The sequence below is a fragment of the Staurois parvus genome, unplaced genomic scaffold (assembly GCF_062004578.1).
Source record: "Staurois parvus isolate SC_StPar_1 unplaced genomic scaffold, SC_StPar_1.0 ptg000966l, whole genome shotgun sequence".
Taxonomy (NCBI): Eukaryota; Metazoa; Chordata; class Amphibia; order Anura; family Ranidae; genus Staurois; species Staurois parvus.
Genome location: NW_028318762.1, coordinates 905,138 through 928,179, shown reverse-complemented (window position 1 = coordinate 928,179; position 23,042 = coordinate 905,138). Strand labels below are relative to the sequence as shown.

The 23,042-nt window shown below is 45.8% G+C and overlaps 1 protein-coding gene across 1 annotated transcript in view; it reads left to right on the top strand.

Moving 5' to 3' along the window:
- Positions 1-23,042, top strand: part of ZMAT4 (zinc finger matrin-type 4) — a 589,057-nt gene that overhangs the window by 91,575 nt on the left and 474,440 nt on the right. The gene's annotated exons all lie outside the window — the stretch shown is intronic.

Below are 23,042 nucleotides of genomic sequence, written 5' to 3'. Positions count from 1 at the left end.
ATATATATATATATATATATATATATAAAGATATATATATATATATATATATATATATATATACACACTGTATGTTGAACTGTGTTTTTATTACAAGTTATATTAAAAATATTTGTAAAAATACATTTCGAATATACTTTATGTCTTTAAAAATACAAATCTACATTTTTGGAATGCATTTACAAATATATGTAAAAATGACTTTTTTATATGTTAAAATAAATCTGATGAACATATTTAAACAAAATATATTTTTAAAAATACATATTTTTAAAATATATTCTTCAGATTTTTTTTTTACAAATAAATAATTTTAACATATATTTGTAAATGCATTCCAAAAATGTAGATTTGTGGGAGGAAACCCACACAGGCACAGAGAGAACATGCAAACTCCAGGCAGGTGGTACCATGGCTGGGATTCAAACCCACAACACTGGTACTGCCAGGCGGAAGTGCTAACCGCTTAGCCACTGTGCTGCCCTATTTGTTGCAAGTCAGAGGACTGTCAAGGGTAGTTAAATTGATTAGAAGCAAAGAGGTTTAATTGTCACAGTAGAAGCAACCCTCAGTGAGTACAATGCCGTATGTAGAAGTAGATGATCTAATGTTGGGAATGAGGAAAGCAGAGGTGCCTTCATCAGTACCATGGACAGCACATAAGCCTGTGCTTCTTATCACTCCTGGAAAGGGAAGCTGGATTGAAAGTGATGTGTGAACTGCCATTTGCTGGGCTTGTATTCATATTATCTGGTTGTTTATCTGTCCTTTGTTTTACTACTTTCAGTAAAGATAGATCAGCACTCCCAACATACCTTCAAATGAGTCAGTGGTGCTCCAGATTGGCAGACAAAGAATAAATACGCGATAAAAGGCTATGAGAGAGATCCTTCTAGGAGTAATGTTCAGTTGTACGGTATATGGAGAGTATAGCAGCAGGGCTGTCTTAATGCATGGGCACCCCTGGGCAGTGTGCAGGGGCCTCAGATACATAGGGCCCCCATGATAATTTTGTTGGGACAGTCATGCTTTTTACTAAGCGGTCCTGAAATGGCCTGGGCAACGTCCCAGAACCTGTTCTATGCCCTCCTGATCCCAGTACTGTGCCCTCCTGATCCAAGTATTGTGCCCTCCTGACTCCCCCTGTACTGTGCCCTCCTGACTCCCCTGTACTGTGCCCTCCTGATCCCAGTATTGTGCCCTCCTGATCCCAGTATTGTGCCCTCCTGACTCCCCTGTACTGTGCCCTCCTGACTCCCCTGTACTGTGCCCTCCTGATCCCTGTACTGTGCCCTCCTGATCCCAGTACTGTGCCCTCCTGACTCCCTCTGTATTGTGCCCTCCTGATCCCAGTATTGTGCCCTCCTGACTCCCCCTGTACTGTGCCCACCTGATCCCAGTACTGTGCCCTCCTGATCCCCGTATCATGCCCTCCTGACTCCCCCTGTACTGTACCCTGCTGATCCTAGTATTGTGTCCTCCTGACCCCAGTATTGTGCCCTCCTGATCCCAGTATTGTGTCCTTTTGATCCCAGTACTGTGCCCTCCTGATCCCAGTATTGTGCCCTCCTGACTCCCCCTGTACTGTGCCCACCTGATCCCAGTACTGTGCCCTCCTGATCCCCGTATCATGCCCTCCTGACTCCCCCTGTACTGTACCCTGCTGATCCTAGTATTGTGTCCTCCTGACCCCAGTATTGTACCCTCCTGATCCCAGTATTGTGTCCTTTTGATCCCAGTATTGTGCCCTCCTGATCCCAGTATTGTGCCCTCCTGACTCCCCCTGTACTTTACCCTCCTGATCCCAGTATTGTGCCCTCCTGACTCCCCCTGTATTGTACCCTCCTGATCCCAGTATTGTGCCCTCCTGACCCCAGTATTGTGCCCTCCTGACTCCCCTGTACTGTGCCCTCCTGATCCCTCTGTACTGTACCCTCCTGACTCCCCCTGTACTGTACCCTCCTGACTCCCCTGTACTGTGCCCTCCTGATCCCTCTGTACTGTACCCTCCTGACTCCCCCTGTACTGTACCCTCCTGACTCCCCCTGTACTGTGCCCTCCTGATCCCAGTATTGTGCCCTCCTAATCCCAGTATTGTGCCCTCCTGACTCCCCTGTACTGTGCCCTCCTGATCCCAGTATTGTGCCCTCCTGATACTCCCCCTGTACTGTGCTCTCCTGATCCCAGTATTGTGCCCTCCTGATACTCCCCCTCTACTGTGCCCTCCTGTGACGGGAGTAAATTTGGGTGGGGGGCTCATGGGACCAAACCTTTAGTTCATCAAGAGTTATCAGATCCTCAGACCAAGCATTTAGCTCTTCCCTAGTTATCAGATCCTCAGACCAAACCTGGTGAAGTTGTCTTCACCACGTCTAGATTCCTAAATACATTCAGTTGCTGCCATGTGATTGGCTGATTAGCAATTTGTGTTACCGAGCAACTGAACAGGTGGACCTAATATATATTCAACATAACCTGCAGAGATAAAAAAAAAAGGAGCTTGGTTTTAAGAACTAATGTCTACAAACCACAAATATTGAGAATGATGCTCAGCTGTCAAGCTGGTCCATCACAAACTAAAATTATCCATAAATGATATGATGGATTATGGATTATTTTAAAGCGTGACATGTTGGGTATCTATTTACTCACCGTAACATTCTCTTTCATATTTTGCAAACAAATTGGGGTATATATGGTTTTTTTTCTTTTAATCAGTGTATTATTTTCCAAAAATATATATTAATTTTTAAAAACTGCACATTTCGGTTTCGGTTACGGCCAAGTGCATTTTAAAGTTTTGGTTTTGGCACCAGAAGTTTAATTTCGGTGCGCCACTAGTTCTTATAATAACTACTGTGTGGCTGTGGACTGTTAAGTTGCCTACCAGGCTTCAGTTAAATGTCATATCTTTTTTAGGTGGATTAACTCAACTGGAAAAAAATCTGATAACTCGGGATGAGCTAAAGGTTTGGTCTGAAGATCTGATAACTAGGGATGAGCTAAAGGTTTGGACTGAAGATCTGATAACTAGGGATGAGCTAAAGTTTTGGTCTGAAGATCTGATAACTAGGGATGACCTAAAGGTTTGGTCTGTGGATCTGATAGCTAGGGATGAGCTAAAGGTTTGGTCTGAAGATCTGATAAGTAGGGATGAGCTAAAGGTTTGGTCTGAGGATCTGATAACTAGGGATGACCTAAAGGTTTGGTCTTAGGATCTTATAACTAGGGATGAGCTAAAGGTTTGGTCTGTGGATTTGATAACTAGGGATGAGCTAAAGGTTTGGTCTGAAGATCTGATAACTAGGGATGACCTAAAGGTTTGGTCTGAAGATCTGATAACTAGGGATGAGCTAAAGGTTTGGTCTGAAGATCTGATAACTAGGGATGAGCTAAAGGTTTGGTCTTAGGATCTTATAACTAGGGATGAGCTAAAGGTTTGGTCTGTGGATTTGATAACTAGGGATGAGCTAAAGGTTTGGTCTGAAGATCTGATAACTAGGGATGACCTAAAGGTTTGGTCTGAGGATCTTATAACTAGGGATGAGCTAAAGGTTTGGTCTGAGGATCTTATAACTCGGGATGAGCTAAAGGTTTGGTCTGTGGATCTGATAACTAGGGATGACCTAAAGGTTTGGTCTGAGGATCTTATAACTAGGGATGAGCTAAAGGTTTGGTCTGTGGATCTGATAACTAGGGATGACCTAAAGGTTTGGTCTGAAGATCTGATAACTAGGGATGAGCTAAAGGTTTGGTCTGTGGATTTGATAACTAGGGATGAGCTAAAGGTTTGGTCTGTGGATTTGATAACTAGGGATGAGCTAAAGGTTTGGTCTGAAGATCTGATAACTAGGGATGACCTAAAGGTTTGGTCTGAGGATCTTATAACTAGGGATGAGCTAAAGGTTTGGTCTGTGGATCTGATAACTAGGGATGACCTAAAGGTTTGGTCTGAAGATCTGATAACTAGGGATGAGCTAAAGGTTTGGTCTGTGGATTTGATAACTAGGGATGAGCTAAAGGTTTGGTCTGTGGATCTGATAACTAGGGATGAGCTAAAGGTTTGGTCTGAAGATCTGATAACTAGGGATGAGCTAAAGGTTTGGTCTGAAGATCTGATAACTAGGGATGAGCTAAAGGTTTGGTCTGAAGATCTGATAACTAGGGATGAGCTAAAGGTTTGGTCTGAAGATCTGATAACTAGGGATGAGCTAAAGGTTTGGTCTGAAGATCTGATAACTAGGGATGAGCTAAAGGTTTGGTCTGAAGATCTGATAAGTAGGGATGAACTAAAGATTTGGTCTGAGGATCTGATAACTAGGGATGACCTAAAGGTTTGGTCTGAAGATCTGATAACTAGGGATGAGCTAAAGGTTTGGTCTGTGGATCTGATAACTAGGGATGAGCTAAAGGTTTGGTCTGAACACGTTTGGACAAAACCTTGGCTGTTTGGCATTTGGTCGACTTCCTGAACACTTACCCGTTCAGCAGCAGTCGAACTTCATATACAGAGGTATTGCTTCCGCTGGTGTACAGTATGTAGCACCCTTCTAGTTAAGCTTGAGGATACTAGGTTCATTTAGCAGCCAGTGGAGCACTTGTTGATTGCATTAGCCTGCTCAGTGTTTCACAATCTGCTGCGCTGATTTTCCCCTGCATTCTAGAGAGATCTGGAGGAAAGGTAGAAGGGCAGTCTGAATATTCCTGGGGACTCAGCCAATCTCTGGGGAGGTGGGCTCAGAAGGTGGCTGGAGAGTCGATAAATAGTGGAAACCTGGAGCAGGAGTTGAGTTAAGCCTGGGTCCAGTCCTGCAGGCGGAGCTCTCTGCCTAGGGGCCTCTGCCCCTAAGGGTAGTCTGTTGGAACTCTGCATGATGGTCATCAAGGTCCCAACCGAAGCATAGCTGGGGGCCTATTTCTAAATGACTACAGCCTGCAGGCCCAATCTGGCCTGCGACAAAATTTTATCCAGCTGACAGCAACTTATTTGCACTATGCATGTCCATTGTATATGCGAGGAGGGCTGTAATGTGCATGGGGGTCTGATATCAATGGGGGGACATCTGATGTGAAGGGGGCTCTGATATCAATGGGGGGGATTCAGATGTGAAGAGGGGCTCTGATATCAATGGAAGGCTCTGATATCACTGGGGGCATCTGATGTGAAGGAGGGCTCAGATATTAATGGTGGGATCTGATGTGATGGGGGGCTCGGATATTAATGGTGGGATCTGATGTGATGGGGGGCTCTGATATCATGGGGGTATCTGTTGTGAAGAGGGGCTCTGCTATCAATGGGGGTATCTGATGTGAAGGGGGCTCTGATATCAGTGGGGGTATCTGGTGTGAAGGGGGGCTCTGATATCAGTAGGGGTATGTGGTGTGAAGGGGGGCTCTGAGACCAATGGAGGGATCTGACGTGAAGAGGGGCTTTGATATCAATGGAGGGATCTGATGTGAAGAGGGGCTCTGATATCAGTGGGGGGGATCTGCTTTGAAGGGGGGCTCTGATATCAATGGGGGGATCTGCTTTGAAGGGGGGCTCTGATATCAATGGGGGAATCTGATGTGAAGGGGGGCTCTGATATCAATGGGGGGGGGGGATCTGCTTTGAAGCGGGGCTCTGATATCAATGGGGGGATCTGATGTGAAAGGGGGCTATGATATCAATGGGGGGATCTGCTTTGAAGGGGGGCTCTGATATCAATGGGGGGATCTGATGTGAAGGGGGGTATGATATCAATGGGGGGGATCTGCTTTGAAGGGGCTCTGATATCAATGGGGGGATCTGATGTGAAGGGGGGCTCTGATATCAGTGGGGGGGATCTGTTGTGAAGAGGGGCTCTGCTATCAATGGGGGTATCTGATGTGAAGGGGGCTCTGATATCAGTGGGGGTATCTGGTGTGAAGGGGGGCTCTGATATCAGCAGGGGTATGTGGTGTGAAGGGGGGCTCTGAGACCAATGGAGGGATCTGACGTGAAGAGGGGCTTTGATATCAATGGAGGGATCTGATGTGAAGAGGGGCTCTGATATCAGTGGGGGGGATCTGCTTTGAAGGGGGGCTCTGATATCAATGGCGGGATCTGCTTTGAAGGGGGGCTCTGATATCAATGGGGGAATCTGATGTGAAGGGGGGCTCTGATATCAATGGGGGGCGGGATCTGCTTTGAAGCGGGGCTCTGATATCAATGGGGGGATCTGATGTGAAAGGGGGCTATGATATCAATGGGGGGATCTGCTTTGAAGGGGGGCTCTGATATCAATGGGGGGATCTGATGTGAAGGGGGGTATGATATCAATGGGGGGGATCTGCTTTGAAGGGGCTCTGATATCAATGGGGGGATCTGATGTGAAGGGGGGCTATGGTATCAATGGGGGGGATCTGCTTTGAAGCGGGGTTCTGATATCAATGGGGGGATCTGATGTGAAGGGGGGATATGATATCAATGGGGGGGATCTGCTTTGAAGCGGGGCTCTGATATCAATGGGGGGATCTGATGTGAAGGGGGTGCTCTGATGTGATTGGTGGATTCTCATGAAAGGGGGACTTTGAGGTGAAGGGGGGACTCTAATGTGATAGGGGGCTTCCCATCTGAGAACTCTGTATATATGTAAAACATAGGATGTGATCCTCATAATGAGAAGTATGGAGACCTCTGATCTAAAAGGCGATGCTGCTAACCTAGGCTCACACTATTGCGTGCGTGTTCGCGCTCACGTCACGGGTACATCACGTCACATATGTCACGTCACGTCACGATTCATTTACATGGGCTGCTGTACCTGCAGAAAACAAGCGTAAAGACGTCCCATGACGTTTATAGAAATGCGCCTCCTAGAATCACATGGTGCTGTGGTGCTATACGGTTTGCGTGGGGATGGCATTAAGAATTCATCTGCATCAAGAGCAGCGCGTTTTGCCTGCAGATAAGGAACACGCGTGATTATGTGCGTTTTCCGAACCCGCACATATGTGAACAAGGTCAGTCCTCGGTACACAGTCCCTGCTTTTATTAATAGGATTGTGTTATTGTGCCAAACCGCCACCGGCGTGTGAGACGAACCGGCAGTCAGTTCCTATGCCGACGAGGAGTATGCTGATCGGAGGAGAGAGCAGAGCGATGAGCTCTTCACTTTCACTGTCCAGTCACAGGCTGGGGGGGTAAGTCCAGGACGACATGGGCTCAGAGGAAGTGGGTCCAATGATGCTGTCCATCAGTCTGAGGACATCTAGAGGCAGAAAAAAAGAAAACTACTGCGGGGCAAATCTCAGGATGGAAGGGCTGGTTTTGTCATTTTATCCAACATTGAGCAAATCGTTCGAATAGTTTTCTTTTTCCTGACGTTCTGCTTTAAAGGATTTCAGGAGGTGTTCATAATTCACAGAATAATGAGCTTCTCATCGCATCCATGCACAATGGCAACCCCATGGGCAGCCACATTCATAGCGATTCCGGTGACACGTTTCTGCTCAGCTGGGGTGTCCTTTCAATTCCTTTTTGAAGGGTCAGGGATTTCATGCAGACTTGTATGCTAATGATATTAAAATATACCAGGGCTTTATGTTTTATATATACAATTCATAAAACCTCAAACCAAAATGTATCCATAAAATGATATGAAGGAAAATAGTTTTTATTTTAAAGTAACTTTTAGTAACAAATTATCATAATTTATTTTTTAAAAAAAGGATCGTCTGTCCTCTCTGTAGTCCTCTCACCTTTACCCGCCTTTCAATAAATACAGTGAAATACACACACACATATATATATATATATATATATATATATATATATATATATATGAAAGGGTTGTTCCTTTTATGAGAAATGCACCGCTGTTCACCTTCTCTTGCTTTGTATTACCGCGCCCCGCAAGCTTCCGCTGGCTGTATGATAATAAATTTGGTTTGGTTGTCACCGTTATCTTTCCTTCTGCGATTTCCTTTTGATTTCCGCCGATCGCTGTTTTTTTGCCCTGTGGTGTTTTTGTTCTTTTTATTTTTGTATTTCCCATGTGTTGGAAACTAAAAGTTAAATTAGTTGCTTTTGTTGTGCAATGCATCCAGTATCCTTTTCTTTCTCATCCGTTGTGGGACACAGGGAGCTTTTAAAACCTTCGGGTTATCCTGCTGCCTACAGGAAAAATTGGACACTGGCAACAAGAAAAAAAATGTTTGCTGGATCAGGATAACCCCGTCCACAAAAAAATAAAGGAGAATTGTATAAAATACTTACCGTAATTTTTCTTTCCTAACACCAATCCATGGCTGCTTACTACCACATGTATGCTGCCATGTTGGCACCAGGAAAATGGGAAATTGTATCAAATACTTACTATAATTTTCCTTTCCTGGCACCAATCTATGGCAGCATACATGTGGATTGGTGCTAGGAAAGAAAAGAGTGGGCATGTTATTTTTTAGCTCTGCTGTTACCTGATTGGAAGATATTTCTTAACACTGACGTACAAAGCCGTCCACCATACTGTCCCAAACTACATCACCGACCTAATATCCAAGTACCACCCAACACACACACTCCGCTCCTCACAAGATCTCCTTCTCTCTAGTTCACTGGTCTCCTCTTCCCATGCCCGCCTCCAGGACTTCTCCAGGGTGTCACCCATCCTCTGGAACTCCCTGCCCCAACCCATCAGATTGTCACCTACTCTCCTCTCCTTTAGGCGCACCCTGAAAGCCCACCTCTTCAGGGAAGCCTACCCCACCCCCTGCTAACTTGACCGACCTCCTCCACTCTTCCCACCACTCCATCCCCCACAGCTATCTCCTCCTGTGCCACCATCCCCTCCCTCCTAGATTGTAAGCTCCAAGGAGCAGGGCCCTCGATCCCCTCATGTTTTGCATTGTATTGTTATTGTTCTGTCACATGTTCTGTTCCCCACTATAATGTACAGCGCTGAGCGAACTATTGGCGCTTTATAAATACTGTATAATAATAATATTTCTACTAATAACAAGCTCTGGTAGATCCTGTGAGTCTTTCCAGTTAGCTAAGGAGTAATGGTAGACTCAAGCCGGTTACTGAAAATCCCGTGAGTCTCTCCAGTCAGTCAATCCATGGCTGCTTACTACCACATGTGTGCTGCCATGTTGGCACCAGGATATTGGGAAATTGTATCAAATACTTACTATAATTTTCCTTTCCTGGCACCAGTCTATGGCAGCATACATGTGGATTGGTGCTAGGAAAGAAAAGAGTGGGCATGTTATTTTTTAGCTCTGCTGTTACCTGATTGGAAGATATTTCTACTAATAACAAGTTCTGGTAGATCCTGTGAGTCTTTCCAGTTAGCTAAGGAGTAATGGTAGACTCAAGCCGATTATTGAAAATTCTGTGAGTCTCTCCAGTCAGTCAATCCATGGCTGCTTACTACCACATGTATGCTGCCATGTTGGCACCAGGATAATGGGAAATTGTATCAAATACTTACTATAATTTTCCTTTCCTGGCACCAGTCTATGACAGCATACATGTGGATTGGCGCTAGGAAAGAAAACAGTGGGCATGTTATTTTTTAGCTCTGCTGTTACCTGTTTGGAAGATATTTCTACTAATATGAAGTTCTGGTAGATCCTGTGAGTCTCTCCAGTTAGCTAAGAAGTAATGATAGACTCAAGCCAAATACTGAAAATCCCATGAGTCTCTCTAGTCAGTCAATGAGGGCAAATTTTCCCACTATACTGGTGTTCCCTCTACGACAGCCCTGCATTTCTGGATGTTTCTCCAGTCATCTACTACTGGTGCTAAATTCAGGCTGGACACGGAAATCCCAGACAGCTCTCTAGTTAGCCATGAAAGTGCAGGCTTACAGTTTTTGTATTAAATTGTATAAAATACTTACCATAATTTTCCTTCCCTAGCCTCAATCCATGACAGCTTACTACCACATGTATGCTGCCATGTTGGCACCAGGAAAATTGTATGAAATACTTACTATAATTTTCCTTTCCCGGCACCAATCTATGGCAGCATACATGTGGTAGTAAACTGCCATGGTTTGGCGCTAGGAACGAAAAGAGTGGGTATGTTATTTTTTAGCTCTGCTGTTACCTGATTGGAAGATATTTCTACTAATAACAAGTTCTGGTAGATCCGGTGAGTCTCTCCAGTTAGTGAAGAAGTAATAGTAGACTCAAGCCGAATACTGAAAATCCTGTGAGTCTCTCCAGTCAGTCAATGAAGGCAAATTTTCTCAGTATACTGGTGTTCCCTCTATGACAGCCCCGAAGGTCTGGACGTTTCTTCAGTCATCTACTGCTGGTGCTAAATTCAGGCTGGATATGGAAATCCCAGATGGCTCTCTAGTTAGCCAAGAAGTGCAGGCTCATAGTTTTTGTATTAAATACTATCATTTTTCTTTCCTAGCACCAATCCATGGCTGCTTACTACCACATGTATGCTGCCATGTTGGCACCAGGAAAATGAAAAATTGTATCAAATACTTACTATAATTTTCCTTTCTGGCACCAATCTATGGCAGCATACATGTGGTAACATGCTGTCATGTTGGCTCCAGGAAAGCTTTTTTTTTGTGTCCTTAAAAGAGTGGGCATGTTACTTTTTAGCTCTTCTGTTACCTGATTGGAAGATATTTCTACTAATAACAAGTTCTGGTCGATCCTGTAAGTCTTTCTAGTTAGCAAAGAAGTAATGGTAGACTCAAGCCGAATACTGAAAATCCTGTAAGTCTCTCTAGTCAGTCAATGAGGGCAAATTTTCTCAGTATACTGATGTTCCCTCTACGACAGCCCTGATTTTCTGGATGTTTCTCCAGTCATCTACTACTGGTGCTAAATTCAGTCTGCATACGGAAATCCCAGACGGCTCTCTAGTTAGCCAAGAAGTACAAGCTCACAGTTTTTGTATTAAATTGTATAAAATACTTACCATAATTTTTATTTCCTAGCCCCAATCCATGACAGCTTACTACCACATGTATGCTGCCATGTTGGCACCAGAAAAATGGAAAATTGTATCAAATACTTACTATAATTTTCCTTTCTGGCACCAGTCTATGTCAGCTTATACCACATGTATGCTGCCACGTTGGCACCAGGAAAATGGAAAATTGTATCAAATGCTTACTATAATTTTCCTTTCCTGCCACCAATCTATGGCAGCATACATGTGGTAACATGCTGTCATGTTGGCTCCAGGAAAGCTTTATTTTTTTTGTGTCCTTAAAAGAGTGGGCATGTTACTTTTTAGCTCTGATGTTACCCGATTGGAAGATATTTCCACTAATAACAAGTGCTGGAAGATCCTGTGAGTCTCTCCAATTAGCGAAGAAGTAATGGTAGAGTCAAGCCGAATACTAAAAATCCCATGAGTCTCTCCAGTCAGTCAATGAGGACAAATTTTCTCAGTATACTGATGTTCCCTCTACGACAGCTCTGAATTTCTGGATGTTTTTCCAGTCATCTACTGCTGGTGCTAAATTCAGGCTGGATACGGAAATCCCGGACGGCTCTCTAGTTAGCCAAGAAGTGCAGGCTCACAGTTCATTGTCTATACTGGTGATTCTCTGGAGCTGAGACGGTTTTCCTGTCTCTGTAGCTCACCGTTGTGGGTTCCTACAGTTGCAGGCTTATGTAGCGCTATGCTTAAGGGGCTACTGCCCGCCTACACAAGCAACAGTCTATTCAAACGGCTTCAGTCTAGGGCACATATGTCCAGCACAAGGTCCATGGGCCGAATCTGGCCCTCCAGGACTTGTCATGTGGCTCTTGCACCCAGTTGTTTAGCTGGAACGTGGCAGAGCTTCATTCCAACTGTCACCCCCCCACACTCCCCGTTGTCACTTGTAAACACGGAAACCTTCTGTGTTTATAAGAGACAGCTTTTCTCAGTGGCTCCTGAGTCTAACAGATCCCTGCGCACGCTCACGGCCAGGCATGGCGGGGAGACATCTCCAGAGAGAGAGAGAGACCAGGCAGGAGAGAGAGATGCAAGGAAGCTTTGGGGGGGTTGAGTTTGCACACCCTGAACTCTGTACACAACACACCCCTGAACTCTGTACGTAGTGCATCCCTAAACCCTGCTCTCTGTACGTAGCACACCCCTGAACCCTCCACTCTCTACTTAATGCACTCCTAAACCCTGCACTCTGTATATAGGACACTCCTAAACCCTGTACTTTGCACATAGCACACCCCTAAACTCTGCACTCTGTATGTAACGCACTCCTAAACTCTGCACTCTGTTCACAACCAACCTTTGAACTCTGTACTTTGTACATACTGCACCCCCAAACCCTGCATTCTGTACGTAACGCATCCCTAAACCCTGCACATAGCACACCCCTGAACTTTGCACTCTCTACTTAACGCACTCCTAAACTCTGCACTCTGTACATAGAGCACTCCTAACCCCTGCACTTTGTACACAGAGCACCCCTAAACCCTGCACTCTGTACATAGCACACCCCTGAACTCTGCACTCTCTACTTAACGCACTCCTAAACTCTGCACTCTGTACATAGAGCACTCTTAAACCCTGCACTCTGTACATAGAGCACTCTTAAACCCTGCACTCTGTACATAGCACACCCCTGAACTCTGCACTCTCTACTTAACGCACTCCTAAACTCTGCACTCTGTACATAGAGCACTCCTAAACCCTGCACTCTGTTCACAGCCAACCTTTGAACTCTGTACATACTGCACCCCTAAACCCTGCATTCTGTACATAGTGCACCTCTAAACATAACACATTCCTGAACTCTGCACTCTGTACATAGCACACTCCAGATACAACCGGCCCGTTAAGGGCAACCATACTGCTGATCAATGCTGCTGCTCAATGAAACTCAGTTTGATTCCCCCAGTCTAGGGGATGACTTTTTACAGTTTATGGCTTGTAGAACTGCAAAGGGGAGGGAGAAGAACTTGGCATGAGATACATCAAAATGCTCCAAAGCAGTAGTGTTTAGAGGACAGCCATTCCTAACAGTAGTAGTATTGGATGAGCACAGTCCAAGGCCCTACAGCTGAAGACCAAATTTTGGGCATCTGGTTACCGTGCACCGGTATGAACTATTGGTAAACAGTGCATATCCAGCACACAGTCTCAGGGATCAGCTTAAAGTCACTACTCACAAGTCCCCAGGGCAGCTGCCTCCTGCCGGCTTCCTCTGGACACAACCCCATGAGTGAGATGGCAATTCTCAGGACTGTATGGTGTGGTCCTGCAGTAAACTCTGAGCAAGGTCCAATTGAGCCTTGGATCCTATCACTTCTGTGGCCTCCTTGAGCAGTTGTTTAGTCCATGGGCTGCTGGAGAGCAGTTCCTGCACCTCTGGAACCCTCCTGGGGAGAAGGAGCCCTGCTCTCCAGGGTCTCAGACTATTAATCACTCTCGGGCCCTTTTCTATAAACTTCCCCTCCAGCGAGTGTCCGGAACCTGATAAATATGCAGGCTGATTATTTTGAATCTCCCGCCCTAAGCTCTGGAAGCTCCTTCCAGAGGCAGCAATCAAACTCCCATCCTGTGAGACTCTGAACAGATCAGACTAAAAAATTCTGCTCCCTCGATTACAAAAGGAGCCAACACTAATTTTGCCTAGCAAGGGTTGGCTGCCCTGGGCACAAGGGTCGGCTGCCCTGGGCATAAGGGTTGGCTGCGCTGAGCACAAGGGTTGGCTGCCCTGGGCACAAGGGTTGGCTGCCCTGGGCACAAGGGTTGGCTGCCCTGGGCACAAGGGTTGGCTGCCTTGGGCATAATTTTTTGCTGAAGGGATGGGGGCGCCTTCCTTATGTTACAAGGTTGACAAGAGTAGTGACAGTGGCAGTGATCTTGACAAGCGAATGACTACTGGGTGTAGGATCTCCTAAGCTTGCCCATCATGAACCTGGGAGGGGGAAAGAGGGGCAGTTTTGGCATCTTTGACCTGGGCGCTGGATGATCCTGTCTCGGCACTGAAGGAAGGTGCTACACAAGGTTGGTAAAAAGTGGTAGTGAAGATACAGACAGCAGCAGTTTCAAGAGCAATATATTGGTTGGAGAGAGCACAATAATCTGGCAAACACGAAGTGCAGAGGCATGGCTTTAATAGGAGGTTCATGGGGAGCAGCAAAGGGTTAAAGGTTCATGAAAAACAAGGTTCAAGGCAAGAACATTCTGGGGGATATCTGTACTGTCCTGACATTTGGGGGATATCTGTACTGTCCTGACATTTGGGGGATATCTGTACTGTCCTGACATTTGGGGGATATCTGTCCTGACATTTGGGGGATATCTGTACTGTCCTGACTAGAAATGAGCGAATCGAACCAGGCGAACCGGAATTCGATACGAATTTCAGGAAATATTCGATTCGCGTCGAATCCAAAATTTTGCCTACTTCGGGTGCGCGAATCGAATATTTCCCAATCAGCCGGCAAAAGTGTCCCTGCAGTGAGCTCCGCTATTTCTGACAGTTCTCTGACAGTTCCTTCACATGTACAGCGGTTGAAACATTGTATCTATTCGTTTCCATTTAGGATACAGATGTTTCAACCGCTGTACATGTGAAGAAGCTGTCAGAGAACTGTCAGAAATAGAGGAACTCTGCACATACACTTTTTGCCGGTTTGGAATTAATCTTATTTTCATCCTACTTCTTCTTCATCCTCATCCTCAGAAGAAGAAGAAGAGGACGAGGATGAAGAAGAAGAAGAAGAAGTAGGATGAAAATAAGAATAATTCCAAGCCGGCAAAAAGTGTATGTGCAGAGCTCCTCTAAGTGTATCTGCAGAATAGAGGAACTCTGCACATACACTTTTTGCCGGAAACCGCTGTATGGAGGGAATGTCCCAGAACTGTCAGAAATAGACAGAAACTGTCACAGAACTGTCCTTCTTCTCATCCTTCTCCTTCTTCTCATCCTTCTTCTCATCCTTCTTCTCATCCTTCTCCTTCTTCTCATCCTTCTCCTTCTTCTCATCCTTCTTCTCATCCTTCTCCTTCTTCTCATCCTTCTCCTTCTTCTCATCCTTCTCCTTCTCCTTCTTCTCATCCTTCTCCTTCTCCTTCTTCTCATCCTTCTCCTTCTCCTTCTTCTCATCCTTCTCCTTCTTCTCATCCTTCTCCTTCTTCTCATCCTTCTCCTTCTCCTTCTTCTCATCCTTCTCCTTCTCCTTCTTCTCATCCTTCTCCTTCTTCTCATCCTTCTCCTTCTCCTTCTTCTCATCCTTCTCCTTCTTCTCATCCTTCTCCTTCTCCTTCTTCTCATCCTTCTCCTTCTTCTCATCCTTCTCCTTCTCCTTCTTCTCATCCTTCTCCTTCTTCTCATCCTTCTTCTCATCCTTCTCCTTCTCCATCTTCTCATCCTTCTCCTTCTCCTTCTTCTCATCCTTCTCCTTCTGCTTCTCCTTCTTCTCATCCTTCTCCTTCTTCTCATCCTTCTCCTTCTTCTCATCCTTCTCCTTCTTCTCATCCTTCTCCTTCTCCTTCTTCTCATCCTTCTCCTTCTGCTTCTCCTTCTTCTCATCCTTCTCCTTCTTCTCATCCTTCTCCTTCTTCTCATCCTTCTCCTTCTCCTTCTTCTCATCCTTCTCCTTCTTCTCATCCTTCTTCTCATCCTTCTCCTTCTTCTCATCCTTCTTCTCATCCTTCTCCTTCTTCTCATCCTTCTCCTTCTTCTCATCCTTCTCCTTCTCCTTCTTCTCATCCTTCTCCTTCTTCTCATCCTTCTCCTTCTCCTTCTTCTCATCCTTCTCCTTCTTCTCATCCTTCTCCTTCTCCATCTTCTCATCCTTCTCCTTCTTCTCATCCTTCTCCTTCTCCTTCTCCTTCTTCTCATCCTTCTCCTTCTCCTTCTTCTCATCCTTCTCCTTCTTCTCATCCTTCTCCTTCTCCTCATCCTTCTCCTTCTCCTTCTTCTCATCCTTCTTCTCATCCTTCTTCTCATCCTTCTTCTCATCCTTCTTCTCATCCTTCTCCTTCTTCTCATCCTTCTCCTTCTTCTCATCCTTCTCCTTCTCCTTCTTCTCATCCTTCTCCTTCTTCTCATCCTTCTCCTTCTCCTTCTTCTCATCCTTCTCCTTCTTCTCATCCTTCTCCTTCTCCATCTTCTCATCCTTCTCCTTCTCCTTCTTCTCATCCTTCTCCTTCTCCTTCTTCTCATCCTTCTCCTTCTTCTCATCCTTCTCCTTCTCCTTCTTCTCATCCTTCTCCTTCTCCTTCTCCTTCCTCATCTCCAAGGGCATTTAAATTAAAGGTACAGTGTTCTGCACTAATTTAAAGGCTCTCTGAAGCCTAGAAACCCTTTTTATAAGTCATCTTCGTAGCGAATAAATTCGCATCGAATCGAATTTCTTCCTGAAATTCGCCGAATCAAATTTTTGAATACTTCGCTCATCTCTAGTCCTGACATTTAGGGGATATCTGTACTGTCCTGACATTTGGGGGATATCTGTACCGTCCTGACATTTGGGGGATATCTGTACCGTCCTGACATTTGGGGGATATCTGTACCGTTCTGACATTTGGGGGATATCTGTACCGTCCTGACATTTGGAGGATATCTGTACCGTCCTGACATTTGGAGGATATCTGTACCGTTCTGACATTTGGGGGATATCTGTACCGTTCTGACATTTGGAGGATATCTGTACCGTTCTGACATTTGGGGGATATCTGTACCGTCCTGACATTTGGAGGATATCTGTACCGTTCTGACATTTGGAGGATATCTGTACCGTTCTGACATTTGGGGGATATCTGTACCGTCCTGACATTTGGAGGATATCTGTACCGTCCTGACATTTGGAGGATATCTGTACCGTTCTGACATTTGGGGGATATCTGTACCCTTCTGACATTTGGGAGATATCTGTACCGTCCTGACATTTGGAGGATATCTGTACCGTTCTGACATTTGGGGGATATCTGTACCCTTCTGACATTTGGGGGATATCTGTACCGTCCTGACATTTGGGGGATATCTGTACCGTCCTGACATTTGGGGGATATCTGTACCGTCCTGACATTTGGGGGATATCTATACTGTCCTGACATTTGGGGGATATCTGTACTGTCCTGACATTTGGGGGGGATCTGTACTGTCCTGACATTTGGGGGGATATCTGTACTGTCCTGACATTCTTGGACCTCAAGAAATTAGATTGGCCGTCAGTACTTCAGGATTGATCAATACTCAGATCTATACCATAGTTTGTGAACTCTATAACCTTCCTACAGACTAAATAATACTTCCTAATTTGGGTTATTTTCACCAAAGACATGGAGCAGAATACATCTCGGCCTAAATTTATGAATAACAATTATTTATTTGCAAACTTTTATAACAGAAACAAAGAAAAACGTGTTTTTTTTCAAAATTTTTGGTCTTTTTTTGTTAATTTAGCAAAAAATAAAAACCCCGGCGGTGAATAAATACCACAAAAAGTTTGGTTGCAGTGTTGTATGATCGCGCAATTGTCATTCAAAGTGTGAGAGCGCTGAAACCTGAAAATTGGGCCGGGCAGGAAGGGGGTAAAAGTGCCCGGTATGGAAGTGGTTAAAAATTTTTTTTTTTTTTACTATTTTGGGCCAGTTTTCCTTTCATAATATGAAAAAAAATCAGGAGATATCCATTACCATTTACCGCCAAATGAAAGCCCAATTTGTCCTGAAACAAAAGCGGTATAATCCACCTGGATGTACGAAGTAGTTGTGATGATACGAACGGTTTTACTAACACAGGTCAAAGTTGCAAAATTGTGCTTAGGCATTAACATTTGTTTCACCCTTAGGCGTGAAGGGGTTAAATTTCATATCAGTCCATAAATAACTTGAAAAAAAATCTCTATCGCCGACCGATGCATGACCCATGAAAATGGCCAAGTCCTGTTCTCGAAGGAGTGCGTTGTATCGTTGGTCTTGGCGTAGTTAATGTTCTGCGGGTTCTTCGCTGCGCAGGAAGCTACAAAGTGCCATACTGACTTATGAGGCCCTCTGTAAAATCAATCCAGTCTCGTTTTTTGGGGCGCACGCGGCACTTTTCTTTTTTATTTCACTGTTTCAGCAAACTACTTAAAGAATGCATTTGGTGATTACGGGATTTTTTTGTGCTCGTCTCCCGGAACGCTCAATAGTTCTGACTCTCCAGTAAATTAGTCAGTTTGATGTGGTTCTGCAAAGATCTCCTTCTGTTTTTTTGAAAGACTGTTCTGGAGCCTTTTCTTTCATTGAAGGTGGAATCGTTACCTTTTTTCACCTCGGAGCCATTTTATAATCAGTTATTTTCAGATAAAGTGAAATTGAACTCAGTTGGTCTCTTCTGTTGTAAGTGCTTCCCAGCCTGGGGAGTGAGGTAGTGAGGTTACCTCAGGACAGGCTGAAAGGCTCTTTTAGATAAGGGCTTCTGGAGCCCTCCCACCTCTCCAGAAACCTGAGAGCTTTCTAGACCAGGGGTAGAGGAGGCCCAGATCTGCATGTTTGAGGGACCCTGGTCCTCCCCCCCTCCATTTATATGCACAGGAGTCATATCATCACAGCTCAGAGAGGTGCCGTACATGCACGTTGAGCTGCGCATGCCCAGCTCAGAGTACACTAGCAGTGAAAAAGGTACCAGGGGCATCTCATGGAGCCCCCTACTGACCCAGAGCCCTCAGGCAGTATCCGAGTGCTGGAATGGTCAGTCTGCCCCTGTCCACCCTGCACTGCGCACTTCTCCCCAGGCTCTGTCACATTTGAGGGTTACCCTGGTCACCATGTTCAGCATCCTGCCAGGGGATTGGCCAGGGTCCCTCAAACATGCAGATCTGGGCCTCCTCCAACCCTGGTCTAGGTTTCTGGAGGGGTGGGAGGGCTCCAGAAGCCCTGACCTCATAGAGCCTTTCAGCCTCTCCTGAGGTAACATCACTACCTCACTCCCCAGGCTGACTCATCCCAGGCTGCTACTCAGCCTCTGTCTAAAAAAAAAGTGATCTAGTTAAATCTAAAGGGTGTTACACAATCATCCCCCCATCCTTTATTTATGGATAACATTTAATTCATAGAAGCTGTAGTACCAGTTTCTGTGAATGGAGGAGGGGGTGGGGCATAAAAAAGAGTGGGCATAGGTGGGCTGTCTTGATAAGGGCCTGTCACAGCTCCTTTAGTTCTCCTAACGCTCACCACACCAGACAATTATGACCATGAAGGTGGGAGGCATCAGTGGAGGAGGATTTCACGGAAACCAGGAGCCAGCAGCACAAGGGACACTCTGCATTAAAAGTCATGTCCTTTGTGCTGATTTTTGTGTTTTTTTTATATTGACCACAATATCTTGATATTGATTCTGCTGCCAAAGGGGCGTTTCTAAGAAGGCCGCATTCCAAATACTTCAGCTGTGAGCAAAAATTAGACTTGAACTCCAAAATGACATCTCTTCGTCAAGATAACTTGTGTGATTGCAGGCCACTAGGGTGCCAACATCTAAGAAATAGTCTATCCAACAAATTGTATTATGGGTGTCATGGTCGGGGGTAATCCTCGGAGACCATTAGCTATACCAGTAAAGAGGCTCCCTCAGACCGGCAAGATACATACACAAGTAGGTCACCCTGGCGGATGATACAGGCTCACCTGAAGTGCGGGGTCTAAGCACTAACTGGTATTCACCAGACCAGAACTCCTGATGGTGGGGATGGGTTTTGCTGCGTGTTAGTACCGAGTTGTCAGGATTGCCTCACCAGGAGGCGAGCAAGCTGGGGTCCAGTAGCAGATGTAGCAGGTTGGGATCAAGCAGAAGCGTAGTCAGTAAACAAGCCAAAGGTCAGTAACAAGTGGTTGCAGGTCAACAAGTGGCTGTAGTCACTGAGCTTCCGAGAGCGACCCGTTCTTTCACCAATGTTTGTAGAAGCAGTCTGCATGCCTAGGTGATGATTTTATACACCTGTGGCCATGGAGGGGATTGGAAGACCTGAATCCAATGATTTGGAGGGGATTAGAAGACCTGAATCCAATGATATGGAGGGGATTGGAAGACCTGAATCCAGTGATTTGGAGGGGATTGGAAGACCTGAATCACATGATTTGGAGGGCAGGCCCAATACTTTTGGCAATGTAGTGTATGACTCTTGTAGATTTAGGTCTAATGGTCTTGCAGAAGCCGTCTGACACGTTTTAGGTATCACTTTTGATCAGGAACATAAATACACCTGGAAACTCATAGAGGGGTTAGTGGTTGCAAGTCAACAGAGGAAGGTTAAAAACAATAGGCCTGGTACTGGGGTGATGCAATCCCATGGTGAAAGGGTTCCAAAAGGGAAAAATGGGGCAACTGTGAATGTAGAGATCCAGAGGGCAGCTAAGAGATCTCCTATCCTCATCTCTGTCCTCACCTTGTCAATCCCATGGTGAAAGGGTCCCAAAAGGGAAAAATGGGACAACTGTAAAAACAGTGATCTAGAAGGCATCTAGGAGATCTTAACCACAGCCCAAAATGGGTCCATCCAAGAGCATGGTCGGCCACAAAACTCCAACACCAGGGAAGATGCAGACAAACGGATACACAAAAAAGAAAAGCACACTGGGTAGCTGCCATGTCAAGATTGGTATACCTAAACCTATGAGGGTCATACTGTATATTGGGTTTTGTCCCCCCATGGTCTAAGCCTACAGTGCATGTTGTGAGATATGGTTTTATGTTTTGTAATAAAGATGTAATAAATTGAATTATATCTGTTTTCTGTTATTGATTTATTTTTGGTGCCGGGAAAGTCCCATACACACACGATACGTGTTTGTTGCTAGCTCTAATGCTACTGTTCTCACGGTGATTTATGGCTTTAGTGAAGTTCTCCTTTAGGGCAAATAATAAATTACAAAACATAAAGGGGTCCAAGTGTGTTTTCTATTTCCCAAACCCCAAGTGCCTATTATTATAGTGGTGTATACGGCGGTAAAATCCAATTTTTTATATCAGAGGTTGGAGAACCCTTGTGAAGACCACAGAAAGGCAGACCCTGTGGAACTCTCTCGTAGTGAAGGTCTCCCTACCCCCGTGTTCTCGGTTAGGTGTACATCAGCCAACACCCTAGAAATAGTCTTTCTAACAAATTGTGCGATGGGTGAAACAGACCTTCCTAAAACCCAAAGTAATCCAAAAACTGAAGAGGGGCTTAGACCCTAGGGGAACTACACTCCATGTATAACTCCTATAGGTCTAGGTGTAACAGTCTTGATGCAGTTGCCTCCCGATGCGTTTTGAGTATCACTTTTCATTCGGGGCATAAATAAACTTGAGAACTCTTAGAGGGTTTAGCCGTTGCAAGTCTACTGATGAGGCCTCATACTGTGGTGATACAATCCCATGGTGAAAGGGTCCCAAAAGGGAAAAATGGGACAGCTGTAAAAAAAAAAAACAGTGAGCTAGAAGGCAGCTAGGAGATCTTAGCCACAGCCCAAAATGGGTCCATCCAAGAGCATGGCCAACCACAACACTACAGCAGCAGGGAAGATGCAGATGAACAGGAGCTCAAAACACATTGGGCGGCATCTACATCGAGGCTGTTACACTTCAACTTCTAAGCCAAAGTCCTAGGTGTCACTCTAGACTCAAACCTGTCCTTCCAACCCCATGTCCAATCGCTGGCAAACTCATGCAGGCTCCACCTCCGCAACATCTCCAAAATACGTCTGTTCCTAACCCTGGACACTACTAAACAACTCGTTCACTCCCTTATTATCTCACGCCTCGACTACTGCAACTCCCTCCTCACCGGCCTACCTCATCACAGACTCTCCCCGCTTCAGTCTTACCTGAACTCAGCGGCCAGACTCATCCACCTTACCAACCGCTCCGCTTCTGCCACCCCCCCCTCTGTCATTCCCTCCACTGGCCTCCACTCAGTGTCCTCCACCCCCCTCTGCCAATCCCTCCACTGGCCTCCACTCAGTGTCCTCCACCCCCCTCTTCCAATCCCTCCACTGGCCTCCACTCAGTGTCCTCCACCCCCCTCTTCCAATCCCTCCACTGGCCTCCATTCAGTGTCTTCCACCCCCCTCTGCCAATCCCTCCACTGGCCTCCACTCAGTGTCCTCCACCCCCCTCTTCCAATCCCTCCACTGGCCTCCATTCAGTGTCTTCCACCCCCCTCTGCCAATCCCTCCACTGGCTTCCGATTGCCCAACGCATTAAATTCAAACTACTAACACAGACATTCAAAGCCATTCATAACGCTGCCCCAAACTACCTCACCGACCTGATACCCAAATACCACCCAACCCGCACTCTTCGCTCCTCACAAGACCTCCTACTTTCTAGCTCCCTGGTCTCCACCTCCCACGCCCGACTGCAGGACTTCTCCAGGACTTCCCCTATCCTCTGGAACTCACTACCCGAATTCATCAGACTGTCACCTACCCTCCTCACCTTCAGGCGCACCCTGAAAACCCATCTCTTCAGGGTAGCCTACCCCACCCTCACCTAACAGCCGATCTCCTCCACTCCTCCCACCACTCCATCCCCCACAGCCACTTCCTCCTGTACCACTTTCCCCTCCCTCCTAGATGGTAAGCTCCAAGGAGCAGGGCCCTCGAACCCCTCGTGTATTGTATTGTTTCTGTATTGTCCCATGTACTGTCCCCCACTATAATGTACAGCGCTGAGCAAACCTTTCTGGCACTATATAAATCCTGTATAATAATATATGTGCGGTTTTGTTCCCCTATGGTCTAAGCCACATGTGCCGAACACAAAGCCTACCGGCCGACTCTGGCCCACCAAGCCATTTCATGTGGCCCTCGTACCTCTCCTACCCTCAGCTTTGTCCTCACCTTGTGTCAGCAGTTGGCAGTAGAGAGACAAACAGAACTCCTTTGCCTGTTGTCTCTGATTCCACCCCCCCCCCCATTTTCAGCAGTTGGAAGCAGAGAGGAGGACAGAACTCCTACAGATCCTGCTCCTCTCAATTCATTTCATGTGGCCCTCGTACCTTTCCTACCCTCATCTCTGTCCTCACCTTGTGTTAGCGGGGGGGCTCAGAGGGGCTCTTGCAATATGTAAGGGTGGGGTGAGGTACTGTGGACATCTAGCCTTACAGATACA